At 38.6% G+C, this 20,496-nt stretch overlaps 1 protein-coding gene across 9 annotated transcripts in view; it reads right to left on the bottom strand.

Moving 5' to 3' along the window:
• Positions 1 to 12,695, bottom strand: part of TBC1D5 (TBC1 domain family member 5) — a 315,243-nt gene extending 302,548 nt beyond the window's left edge. For 6 of the 9 annotated variants that reach the window (XM_064704600.1, XM_064704597.1, XM_064704595.1 and 3 more), the window contains exon 1: positions 12,456 to 12,695. The gene's annotated coding sequence lies outside the window, so the exon portion shown is untranslated. The remainder of the gene's footprint in view (positions 1 to 12,455) is intronic. The other 3 variants (XM_064704604.1, XM_064704603.1, XM_064704602.1) reach the window with 1 other exon arrangement.
• Positions 12,696 to 20,496: the final 7,801 nt, after the last annotated feature.

Here is a 20,496-nt window from a genome sequence, read left to right on the forward strand (position 1 = left end):
TGCATTACTAATAAGGGGCAGCTAACTCAATATCAGACCTTCTAAATTTGAGAGGTCACAAAGCAACTCTCCTCAAGAGACCAGGTCAGGTAGGACACAGGAAGTTTGAGTGTTTCTTTATTTAGGTTTTTTCTTTTATCACAGTATTAACAAAATAATTAGTCTTTCAAGGACTGTTGTAATTTAAACATGCCCATGGATGCAGTAATGCCTAGCACAGCTCAGGGCAGTCAGATGATCTGTGACCAGCTGTCATAGACAACAGAGGTTACAGCAGGGTGTTGAACTTTGAGCTCTTGCTCTAAGACAGTCCACTTCAGAAACACTGAAGAAGACAGATGGCACAGCTAGAGCTCTGAAAGGAATGTATGAAAGCAAATGTCCAGCATGGAAGATAAGCCATTTCTCACTTATGCAAGATGACAGATACTACTTAGATTTTTTTTTTCATTTGTTTACCTGTACAGGCAATTAGAAAGTCTACTTGCATTTAATTTTCACTTCACTGTCGTCTTTTGCCTGTGACTTCAAGTCACTGCATCACACAGTGGCAGGGACTTTGAGAGGAATTGACAGTTTCTAAGGCCTCAGCCTCATAAAAAGGCGAATGTCACATGAAAGTAAAAATACTTTGAAACATTCAGTGAAATTAGTGAAACTATGAAATGTATCTCACGTTACAGAAAAGAGGTTAGTATATCAAGAGGGACTACACTGAAAGTCACAGTATCCAGTGGATACTATAAACAGACATAGCAATGAATCATGACAAACCCATTACTAGCTACTAAAACAAAATTCTTGAATTGACAGTGGTTTCAGTTCCTTCAAAACTAAGCAAAATGAACAAGAATAAAATTGGCATGGCCATAACATTTCACCAAGCAAAATTCTTAACTGTAGACAGGAATTAGCCTCAAGTGAAGTGTCAGTTAATTTATTGCTGTCAGCTCAGGATACATTGCAATGATGAAATCATTGCAAAATGTAACTCAGGACTTTGAAAGATAAATTCTCATATTGAAAAAATGAAACTGCTACCCAACCCTGAAGTTAGCCTGAATAGCAATTTTGAGAGTTGTCTGGTCAGGGCGAGTAAGAAACATTAGCTGAAATACCTGGAGACTTGCTGGCAACTTGAGTAGTTTTGGTTTTTTTTAGATGAAATAGTGTAGACGGGATACTGAGCACATCAGAAAGAGTGCCAGCTTAATGCAATGCACTGCTACAGATATATTTCTTTCCAAATTAAACTGAATGTTTGAGACAAATGAGAAATCCTTGACCATTTTTTCCTCTCACTAACAAATACATCTCTGTCACCATTTTTACACTCAGGTTCAAAACAAGATCTACATAAGCTTCTCTTCATTTTCCAATACATTCAGATCTCATCTGAAACTTTGTCATTCTCCTTGTTGTTTTGTATAAGACCTATACATATAAGAGTCAACCTTCCTATACATCAAAGATTCCCATTTACCCCACTTACTCATGAGATTTAACTTGCCTCCCAGTCAACTCACACAGTGTAGCTTCTAAAATGCTCATCCCACTGGTTCCCAAAGTTTTCAGTACATGTAAAGACAGTTCTCTTGAATGATCAAGCTTCTCATCAGCAATTTTACATTCTTTTTCTTGTTTGCATCTTTATCATTGCATACCACCATACAATAATGGGAGACAACATGAATAAAAACCCCTTTAGAAGCCTGTCTTCCACTACTACTACAAATACAGTGGGCCAGTACAGTCTACTTCAATACCTAATGTTGTATCTTTACTTTGTAGTGTATTTGTTCTTCCCTGCCCGCATTTCTTTTCTAGTGAGCAGTTATGTGGCGCTGAGCTGTCTACTGTGGTTAAACCACAACACCACCCTACAATTATTTCTGTTGCAGCTGCATCTCCTCATGGTTTGAAAACACAGAAGCATGTGCTTGACATGCACAAAAATCAGGCAAACAAAATGTTGAGACATACTCTGTAAAAAAAAACAAACCAAAAAAGAGTAATGACCAGTTTGACACACCTTCTGTGTCATTGGATTTGATTTTATTCCATGTTTCCAGAAGGTGAAATCTTAAAACAATGCTAGCTTCTTTCATGCTTATGAAAGTCCATGGCTGCAAGCATTAGGGCTAAGTAAAACTGCAAAAGGAAAGAGGGATCTATGATAAATGGTCTTTGCTAAAAAAAAAAAAAAAGAAAAGAAAAAAAGGCAAAAAAAACCCTATTATTAAGCTTTATACTGAACGTTTTCCTCTTAAACCCACTGATTTAAGTCCTTGTCATCCACTTTCTATCCACACATTGTTCTTTGTCAAGCTCATTCAGCCTCACCTAGGTGATCCATTACTTCTGGAAGAGGACAGGATGAATCTGAAGATTTTGAGTGTAACAGAAAATGCCCCAAGTATCACTGAAAGCTAATTCAATACACTGGGAAAAGACTGGCTAGCTGTATTAGGAGGTATCTAACATGCTTAGGGACTAAATGATAATTAACAGCAACTCTACAAGACCAAGCACTCCAGTCAGCATACAAAAATCATAGCATGAGTTTAACAATACACTTTTATCCCAATCTTGGTAAGATGTTACAACCAGTAAAATGATGTTCACTCAGCCCACATTTGCCCTCTTCTCAGATAAAATTACTCACAGTTGAAATTATAACCATGACTGATCATACTCTATTACTGTAAATTAATGTAAAAATCTAGTTTCCCCCAACAGCAATGAAACAGCAACAGTCCTAACGCTCTAATTCCTGGCATATGTCAGTTTTGAATACTTGAATATTGACTTACAGAGAGAATTACGTATTCTTCATCTAATATACAAGAATTTTGACAGTTTGTAAAAAAAATCGCTGATGACCAGAAGAAAAACATTTAACTTAACAAAAAACAAGTTAGGAATTTCTCCAATCACTCAGGCTTCAGAGTGCACAGGAGTGCAATAAAGCAACATAGCATCTTAGCAGGATTTGCAACAGCTGACAGTGCCACTTGGACATTCTGTACAAGTACCTCAATCCATCCCAGCTGTGCAAAATGTCAAAGTGGAGCTCTATGTTCAGTGACAGTAGCTGCTGTCCTTTGCTTCTCTCCACTCAGTTTTGTAAGGACTGAATCTTGTAATAAACTGTTTCTGAATTTGTGGGTAAAGGCAGCATGACTGCACCAAATAGATGTCTGACATCATCATCATCTATAGCTATAAAGAATTAACATTAACTTGTATCTGTCTAATACATGCTTCATTTCTTCTCAGGTACTTCATTTCCCACACTTCACCCCAAAGAATATACTTAAGGCTCAAGATAAAAGTTGTAAGAGACAAAAGACTGGGCAGCTTTTCCATCCCTACAGACTGAAGTTTGAAACTCTGTCTTGAAGGTGTGTCAAATGAGCCATCAACTTCAGTGGTCAAAGGCAGGAAGCAAAAGCAATCAGCAAGCTGCTTGTGTCCATATACATTTCTGAAAAATGTGTAGTATGAAAGTGACCATAAGCAACTGGCAATCAGTTGAAAATGCAGCAGGCACATCCTATCTTACACCTATCTCATTCCATCTATCCCTTAAAATCTCTTTCCAATTCCCTGACTTTCAGTGGAACCTAAACTATCATCTCGCACCTAAATCAAGCAATCTGCAAATCAAGACTCACGTAAGTGTAATGAGTAAGAGTTGGGATTATAGCACAAATTCAAAATCAAAATACCCTTCTTCTAAGTGAAATTGATCCTGAATACAGAAGGTAATCTTGTGAGAAAGGGACCAAGCATAAAGTATTTATACTGCCTTATAGTTTTTTTTACAAATCTATATCTGAAAGAATTTTCAGTTTGAAAAGATAACTTCCTGAAACAAACTTACTCAAAGTAATACATCAAGTACCAACATAAAATTTCAAAGGGCATTTCACAATGATGTGTTTCTCCAAAAATTGTGAAGTAAATTCACAAACAAAAGCTGAAATTTACCATCATTCATAAAACGGTCTCATTCAATTCTCACTAGCTGCTTCCTTTGAAAGGTACACTTGAAAAAAAAATTCAACAAGTCCTAACTATAATGCAGACACTTCAACAATCCAGAATGATGAGTTTTTGATTCCTTTGGTTTTATTTCTCAAGGCACCAACTTCTGACTGAATCCTTTAAATGTGTTTTATGCACAATGCACATATTCCATTCATATTTGGAAGAAACTTTTCCACTGACTGGGACATGAATTTCCTCTTTTTACAGAAAGTCAGCAACTTCCTGCCTGTTGCACTTTCCTCTGCTTGCACTCACTCACTGTTCTTTCAACCAGTCACAAAAATTAAATTTACAGCTATCCAGATTTTTGCATACTTGAAAATAAAAAAAATATCTTCAAAATTATCTGCTACATATTTTCATGAAGCATGGAACCTGGCAGAAACAACCAGTGCAAGTTTTACATACAAATGTGAATCTACAATGAAGACCTACCGCTCGAAGGAGTTCAAATCTTTGTTCCATTAGCCCAGACTGCACAACACATTGTACATAAGGGTTATGGGGTATAATGAACTTTAAAAGGCATTGTCACAAGCAGCACCAGGTTTAGTCTGAAAAAACCAAACCAAACTATATAGATATGTATAAGAAATGCCCGGTTACATATTTGAATTTATTAACTTCTCCCCAAAACGTGTATATTTATTAGCATCATAGGCTTAAGTGTAAGTGATGTGAATTCAAAATAAGTCAGGCCCAAAGGAGGAGAAACACTACGCTACTGTCTCACGAATAACTGAAAAACAAGCAAAGCTCCCATATATATTTTAAGTATGCGGTGCCAACAAAAGTAACAGGCTGTATATTCTGCAAGTGTCCAAGTCACTGCTCTGAGTGCATAGGTAAGTTTTATAGGAAGCAGGACATACAAAACAAACATGAGTATCAGCAGAGAGCCACTCGTCTCCCCAAAGAAATTAATAATGCCATTATCATTCCCAGCACAATCATCAAGTACCTTATCAGGTATACATTAAGGCAAGTGTACTGTTTACTTCCATTTGTCCCATAAGCATTAGATCTAGTCTCCTTGTATCACAGAAACCCAGAATTGTTTTGAGTCAGAAGGGATCTTAAAGATCATCTAGCTCCAATCCCTCCAGCCCAGAGCATGGACACCTTTGCCTATACCAGGCTGCTCAGACCCCAGCCAGCCTGATGTGGAACACATCCATGCAAGGAACATCCACAAGTCCTCCAGGCAACCTGCTCCAGTGCCTCACCACCCTCATAGTAGAGAATTTCCTGCTAACACCTGATCTAAAGCTACCCTATTGCAGTCTGAAGCCATCACCCCTTGTCCCATTCAGTGCATGCCCTTGTAAAAAAATCCCTCTCCACCTTTCTTGCAGGCCCCCTTTGGGTCGGGAAAAGCTGCTCTCAGGCCTCCCTGGTGAGCTCTCCTTCCCGGGCAGAACAGCCCCAGCTCCCTCAGCCTGACTTCACAGCAGAGGTGCTCCAGCTCTCTGTGTCATCTTTGTGGTCCCCCTCGAACTTGCTGAGGTCAGAGTTATATCTTGCTCAAAGTAGATATAGCAGGTTCTCTATTATGTTTACTCTTTCATTCTACTTATCAAACTTTTTTTACATTGCTTACTATTTAACATGTTTAAATTATTTTTCATTTCTCCCATTTAACCAATGCATTTAAAATTTCAGATTTATTAAATATTTTACAATGCACTCCTGTATTAGCAGTAACAAGCAGTATAAAATCTGAGTTTGCTGAATCTTTTCCTTTGGGTTGTTATCTGGCCTTGACTAAGTCACTTTACTCTCACTGAAATATATTAATGCTATTTTCATTTATGAATGAAAGGCTCTACAAAAGTACTAAACATTAAACATGAATAACTGAGATAAACTTTAGTTAATAACAAGGTACAAGAAATCAAAGTATCAACTTGACACTGGATCCTCTTATTCAGTTTTATACTGCAAGCAAGCATGCTGATGTAAGTATGATAATGAAATAAACATGAAACATACCACCTAAGGCTTGAAAGTCTCTAGTTTTAAAAGAGGTCCAACTTACATGGGAAAGGTCAGTGGGAACACTTACAAAAACTTTTAAAGCACAGATGATAAAAAAAACTAGTAACTTTTAAAGAGAATAATATTATTTTTGAAAGAGAATCTGTTGGGGAAGATCTGAAAATATAACTACACTGCAACTTGTCAGACTTCAATCAGTAAAATACAGACAGATCTTTCACCAGATATAAATGTTTCATTACTTTGAACAATGACAGGTAGGAAAAAAAAGAAGGGTTGAGGAAAGAGTGTGCTTATCCACATAATACCAGATGCAGGAGCCACTGGTCGCATCCACCACTGTTAATGGAAAATATCAGGATCCAGAATACAATCATCTTCATCAGCACTATGTGAAATAAATGAAGCTACAGAACATAACTAAATGGCCAGCGTGCTGGCAAAAGAAACTGCTTGTTGACACATCTAAAGTATAGCAGATAAGAAATTATTATCACTTGCTCATTAAGCTCGTCTTTAAGAATTGAGGAAAGAGTGCTGAGCATGACATTGTGGGGGTAGATTACAAACACAGCATTGTAAAATTTGTAAAATACCTATATATTACCATGGATATTGGAAACATCCATCTATGTAAAATTAACTATCAACAAGGAAGTTATTACGTCTAACAAAACTCAGGGTCAACATTGTAAACTCTTATAAACTGACAAGAATTTGAGAAGCTCTGTGGTATGGCAGTTAATCCACAATTGAGAAGTAACTTCAGTAACTTTTAAATGAAGTAACTTCATTTAAAACATCTGCTGTTGGCCACTAAGTCACAAAACAATGCCCTGGATGAAAATTCATCTGACAGCAAGTACAATTCCTACACTAAGATTACAGTGAAGTCTAAATGCCAAAAATTTACTTCTGTAGTTCCAGAAATATTCTTGAAAACTTCCAAAAATTTCCATCCCTTCCCTAAATTCAAGTCTGTTCTCTACACACACCACACAACCACACCCACGTGCACCACCCAACATGGAAAAGAAAAGGCCAATGGCCCACTTGTGTAAAACCCAGAAACTACATGAAAACAACATTAATTATGAAGCAGGCACAATCCAGGTTTCAAGAAACATCATTCAGATATTCATTACCTGATAATTCAAAAGCAAAGGATCCTGACTGTATGTGGTCCTAAGGGTTAAATACACCAGCTCACTCAGAAGGTGGTGATAACAGAGGACTGTTATAGACCATCAGCTCAAACCAGAGAACAGCAGGATTTTTTCTTTTGGTAAGCCCTATTTTTAATGTGCTGAAAGAAAAAGGTCAAACTGAAGTCTTTAATACTGAAACCTAGTATCTCAGGATCTTAAGCTGTCAACAGTAAAAAACAGTTTTTAAAAACTGTTAGTATCAATTTTCTAACAGCACTCACCATAACCAAAGGAATTATCATATATTCCATTATAATAGCTACAATGAGTAAATCACTGGAGTAGACACTGTACATTGCCTAATAATTACTGATCATGGTCAAATTACATAGCCAAATAGAGATTACTGAGTTGTATATAAACACATAACATACAACAATGCTCATATTCCTGAGTTTTCAAACTTTCAGAAATAAAAAAGTGCTATGAATAAAATTAATCGGAAAGAAAAATCTTAGAAAAATATGAAAACAGAAACATCCCTAATGGCTTTTATCTTTGGTCAGGCAATTCTACATCTAGCCGAAGGGAGAATCTTTTACAGTTTTGGCTACAACTCAGCCTAGTTTCTCAAAACCTCAACAAGTAAATTAAAAAAAAAAAATTAAAAAGCAAATTAAAAAAATAAGCAGGATCAACAACGTAGAACATGGGATGCTGGATCACCATCAGTATAAACTATTGTTGCAGAGTGTAGAAAGTGAGAGACACAAAACATCCATCCATGACACCACAAAGGATGCTGGTAACAAACACCACCTCAACAATAACAGAGGCCCATAACTAGACAGAGGTGGCACAAGTGTTAAAAACTGTTAGGACAGATCAAAAATAGTCAATAAATACTTTCATTCTATAGTTGGAAAGATTCAAAATGGTATAATTGTATCACATTATATTGATTTTCCTTCCAACTCATTTGTTAAGCAGATGTTCCAGATCAGATGTTAAAAAACAATGTGAGAAAAACATTTTAAATCAGCATACTTGTTAAACTTATCTCAGAGTCCTAGAGTAGTCAGCCCAGAAAATCTTGATCTGTTTATGCTCTTTAAAAACTATGTATTTTAAAATCTGTATGTGTCTTTAAATGCTAGGGTCTGCCACCATGCAGAAGAGTGAAAACACAGTGTCAAAGGGACGAATCAAGTTTAAGGCAGCCTGATATGATAGAGAATTCAGATGAGATAACAAGAACTAAGGAAAGACAGATGCATTCAAATGTATTCAAACAATAATTGCATGCCTTATTTTTAAATAGTGGCAGAGATGAATCACTGAAACAAGTCATCCAGAAAAGTAGATGGTAGATTCTCAGTATCTCGATAAACTTAAAAAAAAAAAAAAGAAAAAGCTTAGCCCACCAGAAGTTCAGAAATCAAACCCATTGAGACAAGAACCGATGCTGCAATACATTTAAGGTGAAATGCTCTTGCAGTAAGATAGATGCAGTACTTAATGCAAGTCAACTCCAGAAAGCACATGAACTTTTCACATACACAACTAGATTAATTAGTAGTATGGTAGTAATGGTCTTTAATAAACCTAAAATAACAATTTGCCAGCCCATTAGCAGAACAAAAAAACTCCCAAATTAAATAGTACAGAAGGATAATGTTGGGGCTTTTAAATAGAACACCATGGTACCATCTCATTTCTTCTGTATTCAATTCAGTATCAGTAACACCTGATTCTTCCTAATATTCTCAAACCAATTCCAAAGAGACTTCAGGTCATGTTACAAGTCAGTGCTTTTGGGAAATCTACATCTAACATTAACAGAGGCAGAATACCCATTTCTATTCTGTTTGGTAACTCATCAACTTTTAAGCAAGATAAATGCTAAATGTTCAATGTTCATCTCCAAGGTCTGATGTAGTTTGACTAACTGCTCCAGCTCAACTCTTGCTGTTACAGTTACAAATATGGTCAACTGTTTCTCCTCAAGGACTGTCACACATGGATTCAGGTATGATTCAGAGAAACTACACTTTTTTCTATTTAATGTCATTAAAAAGAGCAAGAATTACTAGATTATAATGGGGGACCTCAAACTACATTATTTTCAAGTCCTTTTTGTAAAAGTAGTTGATCACAGAATTTGCAACATCAGAAAAATAATGTCACTTGGTTAAGTGATAAAAACATTCTGTAAAACAAACACCACAGTAACAACCTCCCTAAAAGCTGGCAATGGTACTAGCTATACCTTTTGGAGGTCAAAACCAGAGTTCAAGCCTCACCAATGTAACAACCAAACAGTCAAGGAACTCCTTCTATCGTATTTAACAGTTCTCCTCCTCCTCTGAAAGCACAGATCACCCAACAATGTGTGTTTTTATAGACTACAGACTTAACTGCTTTGGGCCTTTTCCTGGGCCAGAAGAAAAAGCACACAAAACCTACAGCTTATTTGCTTCAGAGCACTGCACAGCCTAAGTCAAACAGTTTAGATAACACACCACATTTGCACTCAGCAGACATCACTGGCTCCTGATCCAAAATGCTCTTACACGTGCTAATCAACAAAGCCTCCAATGGACTAGGAACTGATTATCTTAGAAACTGTCTATCCTCCACAATTCTCAGCAACAGCTGTTGTCAATTACAGCAGCATACCTAACAGTTAAAGATAAAACTCCTAAGGATGGAGCATGAAGTAAACTTTCTAAGACTTCATCAACAGAATTCCTTTCAGGGCAAAGTGTAAACCAGTTTTTGCACAGCCATTCCCCAGTGAAAAATGAAGTTGTAATGGCAACAACAACCCGGAGACAGCAAAGATGATCTCTATATTAGCATAAATCATAGGGAGGCAGGGAATGTGTAACACATTTCCACCAAATCACATTTTTCTTGCACATCAGTACAAGGTAACAAAGTCTAAAAGATTCAAGTGCAAACAAAAGAGAAAAGCACAATGTTCAAGTAAAGCCAACATGGTTATGTAAAGAAGGAAAAATGTGAGAGGAATATTTTCTCTTCTATTTCTCAAAGGTTACTGCCCTTCTCACAGGCAGCAAACCTGTCCGAAAACCTCTGAATCAATTTTGTGTGGCAAGTAAGGTTTGCTAATACTGCAGCTTAAAAAGAAAAACTGTTTGTAAACATCAAGTTTCTGGCTTTTCTCAGATTTACAAGAAGGCGAAATGAAGTAAAACATGTAAGAATCTCATCAGTTTAATTAATCATTTACCAAAGCTACCAGTAGAAGCCTTACATAGCTGCCTTTTCATCCAAAAAGCTGAAAAACAGCCTCTTGTTTTCATCTCACTGACTAAAGGATGCCATTACTATCTTTTCCAATGTCTAGTTTTCACAGGAATTTACCATATCTGTAGTACCTAAATTATGAAGCCATCATAAAATCTAAGGGGGGAAAAATGCACCATCTTTCCGGTGTGCACTTAACACATCCAGCAATTGCTCATGTTCTCATACTTCGCTAGGCACTGAAATTGACCATGTAGGTTGCAGCCCATACAGCTCCTGTTGCTGGCTCAATAGCAAAGTTGTCAATTTCAAGTAAGAAAATATACAAAAAAAGTTTTGAAATTTACTAGTTGATTTGGAATAAACTCTGTTTGTTTACCTGACATCTGAACTTTGATTTCAACACGGTATTAATTTTAACAACTTCAGCAATCGCTACTATTTATATACATCCATGACCCTTACTGGTACAGCATTTAGGTCAAACGTGGGCCACGCGTGATGGTAAAAAAAAATTTAAAAAAATAAATAAATAAAGGCTGACAACTGGTAATCACAATTGTGTTAACTCACAATTACAGCTACTGCACTAACAAAATGAAAAAAAATGACTGGTTTCAAAAATAGAACCCATTATCACCCACAAACAATGTAAATTTCTTATTGCCCGGTTTCAGATCTTAGAGCATTTCAACCTCTGAGTTGCAACTGTAACAGCGGATGATGATTTAGAGAGAGATGGGACCTAGGACTAATTCAACTGAATATTTCAACGAACCTCAGATTCTTAAAACTATTTTCAATAACAACAATCAGCCCACATATAACTGGAATGTATTTTGGAATCTTTAGTTTCCACAGAGTATTATCAGTAAACAGCTGAACTAATGTGTGACCAGTAACAAAACTGACATGTTACAACTTCAATGAAGTTTCTTTAGTCTGTAAAGAGACTTATGTGGTGCTTTTTAACCAAGTTTCAGAGCACTGTAAGGGAAGGTAACCAGGATTACTGAGAGTCAAGCAGGGAATGGATACCATGGAGCTGAGTTGCAGAGCTAGAAGTGTATTCTTTTTTCCCAAGTGTCATCCCAGTACATTTTGTACATGATTCTTTCATATGTATACCTCTTTCACGAGCATACCACCAAAGCGATGCTATGCCAGCATGATGGAACAACTGTTTCTTAAAAGCAAACCATAAAGCCTCCAGGATGTGTAATACCACAGGGCATGTAGCTAAACTGAACTACTGATGGGTACAGCACAGCAATTTCACTGTATGAAACTCTCAAACAGCTAAAATGTGTTAACTGCAGCCCCTACACAGAAATGCAAACTTGTACACCACTTGAACTGCTGTATCCCAAAGAAAAACCCGTGTGATGGTTAAACATCTACCACTGATGGCAATGGACAGCTAGCACAGACTGAGTCAGGTAGGTGAGAGCAGGGAGGTAGATAGGCTCTGAGGCAGGAAAACTGAAGGGAACGCAAGCTGCTTCCAAAAATGTTTTGAAGGCCTGGAGGGAAAAAATATTAGAATAACCATGAAGACCTTCAACTTCCCTCTTCAGCCATAGGAATCACCAACAACAATTAAAAAAAAAAAAAAAAAAGCCAACAAACCAAACCAGAGGGGGAAACCTTGTGACAAATCTGCCTCCTCCTCCCTCTCTGCTCTCACCTCCCGGCAGCGAGGTTGCACAGCTCCCTGCCGGGGATCACCTGCCCTGGGCACGCCCCGGGCCGCCGCCGCTCCCGGCGGGACCCCGCGGGAGGAGCGCGGGAGAGGCCGAGCAGCGGCGGCGGCGCGGGGCGCGCAGGCCTCGGCGCCCCCCCGGCCCCGCTGCCGCCACTGACGGCCGGCAAACGGGCTCGGCGGGGTCCGGGGCTCGGGACGGCGCACTGCGGCTGCGGGGCGGCCGGCGGGGAGGGGGGCAAGCGGGTGAAAGGGAGCAGATGCTCTGGAGCTGGTTTTACCTGCTGCTGCTGCTGCTGCCTGCAGTGGCATGAAGATCTGGCTCAGCCTCTCTCTCTCTCTCTCCCTCCCCGCCTCCCTCCTTCCTCCCCTCCCGCCCTCCCTCCCTGCGGCTCGGCTCGGCTCGGCGTACAGACCCCCGTGCCGGCCCGACGCCCTGCGAGGGACGCGGGGCAGGGGGAGGCGGTGGGGGAGACCCGGGCACGGGAAGGCAAGGGAAGGGAAGGGGAAGGGCTCCCTGCCCGCCCGCGGGGACTCGCCGTGGCACCGCCCCGCTCCCGCCGCGCAGGCGCTCGAGCCCGCGGCCGCCCGGCGCCTGCTCCTTGTCCCTGCTCCGAGCTCCGGCTGCCGGCTCCGGCTGCCTGTGCCCGCCGGGGATGCGGGGCGCTGCTGGAACGGGAAGGGCGAGCATGGGGCTGCCCTCGCGGCTTCTCGCCACCGCGCTGGGCAGCAGCAGAGAGGCGGCGGGGTTGGTCGGAAACGGGAGGGTTTGCTTCTCTTCGGGGCCTTTCGGCCTCTTGAGGAAGCCCGATCTGTTCGTGTTTACATAAAGCGTGCGTAGAGTGCAGTTACCAGTCACGCAGTGCGTGTTGAGGAGTGGGGGAAAGGGGCTTAAAATGAAGGTAATTGAAAGTGGGTCCATAGCATCGCTCCTTGGCAGCGGCTGGCCGGGTTGAGACCGCTTGGGAATCATCCTGGTGGAAGGAGTCTGGTGCTCGGCTGTGCCCGGGGCGGCCGGAGGTGGGTGCTGGCCGCCGGGGCGCCTCGGCCCCAGCAGCGCGGTCACTGGGCACGGCCCTGCGAGCCGGCAGCAGCTCGCTGGGACAATCCCGTCCCTTCCCAAGGCACCCTTGGACCGCTGGCACGCGATTGAGATCAGTCACAAAGATCTCTTAAGGCTTGGAAAATCCGGTAAACGTGCAGCTTGCTTGGCATCAGCCCTTCATTAAAAGTCATAAGGGGAGGTGAAGAGAGGGGCCCCAAGTATTGAAGACTTCACTTTTCTTGCATGCACGGAGTGCGTTTGTGCAAGCGTATGAAGGTGACGTGAAGCGCCTTGTAACCTTGTGACTTAGGTTGCTCCTTGTGACCATTTTGCAGTTTCCCATTATGTGCACTAGGTATCCAGGCTTTTCTTTGGAATCGCCAGTACAAGACAAAAAGGGGACACTAGAGACATACTACATTATAGATGTAGCTGAAGCAGAAATATTATTTGAACCTGAGTCTTAGAAAAATAAGCCTAAAACTGGCATGTTTGACTGTTAGAACATACTTCAAGGTAACTTAGGAAGAAAGATAATCAGTCCAAGATACACCTAGAAATGAAATAGGCATAAACTTTTTAAGTTTAATGACAATTCCATGATGAATGTTATGTATGGTATCTAATCTCTGAAGATACTTCTTACAATTCCCTTGATTCCCAGGAAGGAACTTTTTAGCTTTTTGGGTAATTTCAGGGCAAGATAATCAGCCTATCTATGTGGTTTTGCCAAAGACACTTAGAGAGGAAATATTAACTCCATGTCAGTCTACAGATGTTTTTGATTCCCAGATGTTTGATTAAGAAAAGAGAGACCAAAGTAGGTTCCGGCCTGCTGATGATAGTGTTTTACAGCCATACATTTACATTTTTTTGCTACATCAGATTGTTTAAAGTGGAAAGAGCCATTTAAAGTTAAATTGTTGGTAGATTTAAAATTAAAAAGCTCAGGACAAAAAACAAATGAAGACATGAGAATTTCCTTGCATGTCTGTATATTCATTAATTTCAAGCCCATACTTTCATTTTCTATTTGCAATAAAGATTTTCTATTTGTCTCTCCTTACATTTATTTTGTGTTAGAGCAGATCTTGATATTAAAAAAGCCAAGCAGTCAAGCATGTAATTTTTTTTCTAGTAATGCCATGTTTTGAATAACTTGAACAGCTCAGTGATGAAAATACAATTTTATTTGACACAGGGCATAGCATTTGGTTTAGAAATAATACAGCCATCTACAGTCAGCCTGTATCTATCACAGTGACCTGTCCACTATAAATGCATGGAAGTTCCTATTTTCTGTTTTGCAGTACAGTGCATTTTAGGTAAAATCATGTCCAAAAGTAGTGTGTGTTTGGGAGATGAAATGGCAATGTGAAGAATTATATAGTACATTATGTGTTGAAGATAGGGGTGTATAGACAGGGCTCATTAGGTAAAATTAGTATTGAAAGTATCAAGACTTTTTTTTTATAAGCCTGCAGATTTGTGCTGCTGTTTAAAAAAGGGAAGTGTGCACCTGCCTTTGGCACATATTCCCACTGAGTGCTCAAGTCAGGCAATTGCGAGTTGTCTAAATAACTGCTGGAATAATTATATGAGCATAGGATATCTAATTGTGTGTGCTTAGGGGATGTCTTAAAAGATTTGGGCCCTCTCAGTATTCTCAATATGAAAATTTTCCCATGGAAAATAAAAGCTGGAACAAAAGCCAGCAGGAAAAACAACAGCAGAATCTGCCAAAAGTAGTTATTCTTGTTTCATTGGCAATCAATTGTTAGGCTAATCATAACATTTAGAATGCCATTTTAAACAAGAATGGAGGTTCCACCCCTTAAATTAAAACATTGTGAAGAAATTAGTCCCTTCTACTTATGCACCAGTAAAGAGAAAAATAAATTCCAAATATTACTAATTTCTGTATTTTAAGATTATGGAGGGTTAAGGTCAATCTACTTAGTTTATGTTCACAATACATCCTACTGCAGAGTCACAAGTAGAGGTATGTAAACTTTGTATAGGTGAAGAAAATAATGTTTTCTTGTATTAGGTGTTGACTGAAATATTCTTGAGGTTATAAATATTTTAAAAATCTTATTTGGCTGTATGTTGCAATTATGAAGAATCTTTGTTTATATTTAGATATGTTTGCAGTGAAGTTCTTCACTTAAGTAGTCTGGTCTGTAATCAGGCTATGTTTTATACATACATCTCATGTGTAAGCAGTATACGTAGCAAAAAATGCCTATGTTGCTTGCTAGCATTTTAGTTTCCTGACCTTTGGGGGAAAGAGGGTAGCCCAGCTTCATTATCAGCTATAGAATAAAGCCATTACATGCATATGAACTAGTTAGGATGATTTCATATAGTTTGAAAAAGCATTATATAGATTTGCCAATTGAATAAAATGTAAAGCAATTTTTTTTTCCTTTTGCTCTTAGTTAACTCATGCAAACAGTATAAAAATTCCCATAGAATATTAATATATATTTATGTGAATTACATACAAAGCATTTTTATTGAAGTATATGCATGCATGATTGTGTGTGTATACAAATATATTTGGTTTCATATTTGATCTGTAATCCAGGAAATTTTGAAATCTCAGGAATCTTAAGAAAATCTCAAGGAAGTTTTTATGACTGCAGATTCTCCCATGAGTCAAATGAAACTGCACTCCTCTATCCACTGAATTCCCATAGAGAAAGTGGGAAATATTTATGGAGTACTTCTGTCATTTTAGACCCTAAAATGAGATGTATTCTGTACACAGCCAATAAGAATAAAGTTAGATTGGTTTTAAACTTGATGTATTTTCTTCTGGTAAGATCTGCTTGACACCATTGTCAGCTTGATGTTTCCATTGTAACTGTTCATTTAATCACACTTAAGTTCTGCTTTTGTACATTATTTAAAAATATTTACCAGTCATAACGAGAATAATTAAGTACAAGTTTTGTTCTGTCGTTTTCATTCTCCACCTGAGCCTTCTTATGTGAAAAAGTAACTGCATTATTCCTCTTATTAGAGTAGATTTGGCCATAGACATTTACGCCATAACTCAAACGAGTCTTAAGTAATTTTAAAATCCTTGGGTTTAGTGAAACTTATTTAAGCTTTTTGTGAACCTGTATGTCAAATGATACAATTTAGTATAGTTCTCCTATTATTAATTGCACATCCTAATACCTACTACAACAGTAGGTGTGTCTTCTTCCGGTAGAGCCAAACATCTCCTGCTTTCTCAGTAAAATGCATAGCTTGACATACTGACAGTTATGTCAAACATGATGAAATGCATCATGTAAGTTTGACAAAGAGGCATGACTTAATGTTCTGAAAAAATTTAAAGGAATCAAAGAGAACTGAGTGAGCTAGAGCAAAAAAGACAGATGAACTACTTTTGGAAAGAATAAAAGGAATCATGTACTCCAGACTAGCTCAATTAAAATTACACACACGTGAGACTTCCTCTGAAACATGTCAAGAAACCATTTGCAGCATACAATGCACCAGCACAGAATCATGTCAGCATAACATAATGTACCACATAGCTGTTGGGCCAGTGCACCAAGAGATGAAGAAACTGAATAGAGCAGAGCTAGGCTATACACAGATTTAATGGAGAAGGGCAAAAAGAAAATGAACTGGATATCAGAAAAAGTCCTTTCTAGGAACATCCAAAAATAAACCATGATTCCTGTGGATGTGAGTGATCAGGGCAACATTTTTGCATGTGGTACCTTTAGTCCCAATTCAGTCAAAGCCATCCATTGACACTTAAGTTCCATTGATTTCAGCAGAGCTTAAGTGCTTTCCTGAATCAAGGCTAATTAAGTGCATCACAGACAAATACTTGTGTGCATAAATTGTTTACAGGATTGGGGCTTTAGGGCTTGTCTAAACAGAGACACTCAGGAAAATTAATCCAAATTAACTAAAGGTATGAATTTAAAGTGGATTAGTTAAACCACATTAAACCCCAGTGTGGACTGGGGTTTAATGTGGTTTAACTAATCCACTTTAAATTCACTGTTTTAATTACTTTGGATTAACTTTCCTGAGTGTCCCTGTTTAGGCAAACCCTTGGTGTATTGAATGACGTCCCCAAATGAGTCAAAATTAAAGTAGACCCCAATCTATATAAATAAAAATTCTGCATTGGCGAGGGATGAAACTTCCAGTTTTTACAATTCCATTTACTCTGTACCACCAGTGTGCTGAGGAACAGCAGCAATGAGATCAAGTATCAGTTTGTAAACATGGCAATGGAACTAAGCCATGAAACTCCAAGCTGTGTAGGAAAGGCTGGTCTGAGAAAAAAATCAGAATAAAAACCCGAATTTTCAAATCAGTCTTGTGTATTTCAGCAATATTAAATTGCAATTTAAAAATAAAGATCAGATTTATTTCCACTTAAATTGGCAAGACCAGTGAAGGTACTGTGGCTGCCAATACAGTCTGTGATGGCTAGCAGGGAACCCAAAGCTGGCAAAAGAAGTAAGACAAGCCTTATTTATGTAAATAAGAAACCATTTGTATTTAATAATCAGCTATTACTTCTGATTAGCCAGTTACATATGATATATAAATAAAACACTCAAATAGCAGTTGATAGTATTATTTTGATAAATGAACATTTGTGTTCCTTTGAAAGCTACAGTCTGATTTCCAGGGTAGCATTTGTTTAGAGTTCTGCTGGAAGTGGTGAGACTTCATTAGACTTCGAATTGGGGGTCAGCAGAGCAGCCATATTCTTCAGGTGCATTAAAAATTAAATGAGGAGGAAAACATGGAATTGCAGCTATGCAAATTAACAGAGTGTGGAGAGAATTTTTTTAGTAAGTAGGCAAATAAATAAATAAATAATAAACCATTGATAACTACTCAATTTGGCATGAAATATCAGACATTCATGGCCAGACACCCAGCTGGTGTAAGTGGGCAGATGGTTCTATCTTTACTTAGAAATGATAAGTTTGGGAAAAATTTTGTTTGGTTTTTTTTTTTTTAATTTAAGCAAAATCTGTTCCTCTGCTGAAAGTGACAATTCTTTAAATAAAATATTGTTGAAAAAGGTTAGTCTTTTTGTATTCAAGTTGTGCAATTCAATTTTGATATTTAAAACTTGAAACTTGCTATTTGGCTAATCTATTTTACTTTACTCTGTTGAAAGTGCCTGCAACCTGACTGCTTTCCAGCCCTGGTAAGATACACATTCATGAGGCTGTCACAGCCACACTTCCATAAAATAAAAAAATTGTCTATGATTAAAAGGCCCTTGATGATTTACCCTTTATAATAATATGTGCTCAGTGCTTGGTAACCAGTGATGCTCACTCAAAGGGCAATTTTTAAGAATTGTCTTTTTTGCCCGTTTATTTGAAAATACTGCAAAGCAGTTGGATTGTGACAAGGACCACGTGGTTCTGGTAGACATCTCCTGCTGCCCCCAATCCCTGCAGAGCTTCATGGTCCTCTCTGATCTCAGCTTTCTTCTCCAGTAGGACAGGTCTCTTCTCTAGCTGCTGACACTTGGTAAAGGACAGGGGCTGAACCTACTGAATTGGAGAAAGAAGCAAAGCAGGAAGATGGGGGAGAGAGGAAGCTGCACTGAAGGCTGGATGGGTGGGTGAGGGTCAGTAGTGCCTGATCTCCAAAAACTGAGTAGCAAATTGAAAGTTTGAGTAACTTTACCTCAGTCAGCTTTTTTATTCTTGGTTCTGCTGACCAAGTGCTTCAGTAATTTTTTTCTTTCTCTGCAGCTAGTTTTTTTCCTCAGTCCATTCCCACATACAACTTTAGGATATTTTTTTTCTAAAATTAACCTCAAACCTTAAAGCTGTTGTTCTTAAACACTAATGTGCTGTGCCAATAATTATTTTATACTGTCGTTTCACTAGTCTAGAACATAATTAAGCATGTTCCCAGCTGTTCAGTTCTTGATACAGGAGATTTCCTCAGCTTGCATTGAGCAGAATAATGGGCAGTGAAACTATTGCTTGGGTGCAGGTGCAGTATAGATAGAAGTTAGAAGGAAAGCTACAGAAAAAAAAACAGTGAAAGGGAGTGTTCATTTTCACTTTGATCTTTATATTTCCAGAATTTATTTAATAAAATAATATCCCCGTGGACAGGTGAAAAAATGCACATTGACTTTTATGCACGCTGAAAATGATTGCTCCCCTGGTAAGTAGAAAAGGTAGTTCTAATCCTTGCCCTATTTTGGAGAACTCTAATTTAGTGCCTGAAGGAGTTTTAGGGCATGAGCACGTCTTTCATTACTCTGACTCCCACTTGTTTTTTGCAACAATTAAGTGTAAGCCCTACAGCAGCACAACTGTTAAGATTTTTATGGCTCTTAAAAGGGACACTGACAATATGAAATGAGTGAAATATCATACACTGAATAGTACCAATTGTTTATGGCACTCTTTTTTCTGTCTTATAGCATTGAAAATGTGGTTTAAATTTTAGGGTTTTCCTGATACAGTGGTTGTGTGGGCCAAACAACAGTAGAGTAATTGCCCTCTAGCTCTGCAAAATGTACACAGGATCCTCTGTGCTTGAGCACATTCTCTTCTTCTCTGGTGATCTGATGTAGCAGCATGCTTCTTCACCAGAGGGGTGTCCTAGAAAAAGAAGGAACTCCCTCTCTGAGGTGTGTTCAAAACAATATTACTTTTTATTGCCACAGTTTTTATTCAAGGATTTCACTAAAGCTTTAAATGTGTCAATGAATATTCAGATTAGCCATAAAAAATATTTGTCAGTCATAGAGTAAAGTGTGGGAAGGATGAATTCAGTTCACAGCCACAAAGTCAATCAAAAACAAAGAACGCTTCTGCTGAATTTATCATATCCGTTAACCTCATTATGATAGTGATTGTCTGGGGTGCATTTCAGTGTAATAACCAGTGAGAGATTGGGAAGGGATGAAGCAACTGTTTCCTCTAGAACACTTTATGCAATGCTGCCAGGGGAAGATTGTCTTATTTCTGTCCTCTCTGTAATTCTTTTTTTCCCTCAGAGTGAACTGAGGCGACTGGCCCTATTCCTCTCTGAGTAAATATTTGTAGTGTTTAAGTCAGCCAAAGAAGACAGTGAAAAAAATTCACCTTGCCAGTGTGAAGGCAACTGAAGACAATTACCAAAATTCTTCTCTATACTTCTACTCTTTTCAACAGCTTTTTGTATTTCCTGTTGATCTTAGGTAGTTTCTGCAGGAGTGAAACTACACAGAAAATCTTAACAGCACTTGTCTACACATGTGGAGG

The sequence above is a fragment of the Zonotrichia leucophrys genome, chromosome 2, assembly GCF_028769735.1.
Source record: "Zonotrichia leucophrys gambelii isolate GWCS_2022_RI chromosome 2, RI_Zleu_2.0, whole genome shotgun sequence".
Lineage (NCBI taxonomy): Eukaryota > Metazoa > Chordata > Aves > Passeriformes > Passerellidae > Zonotrichia > Zonotrichia leucophrys.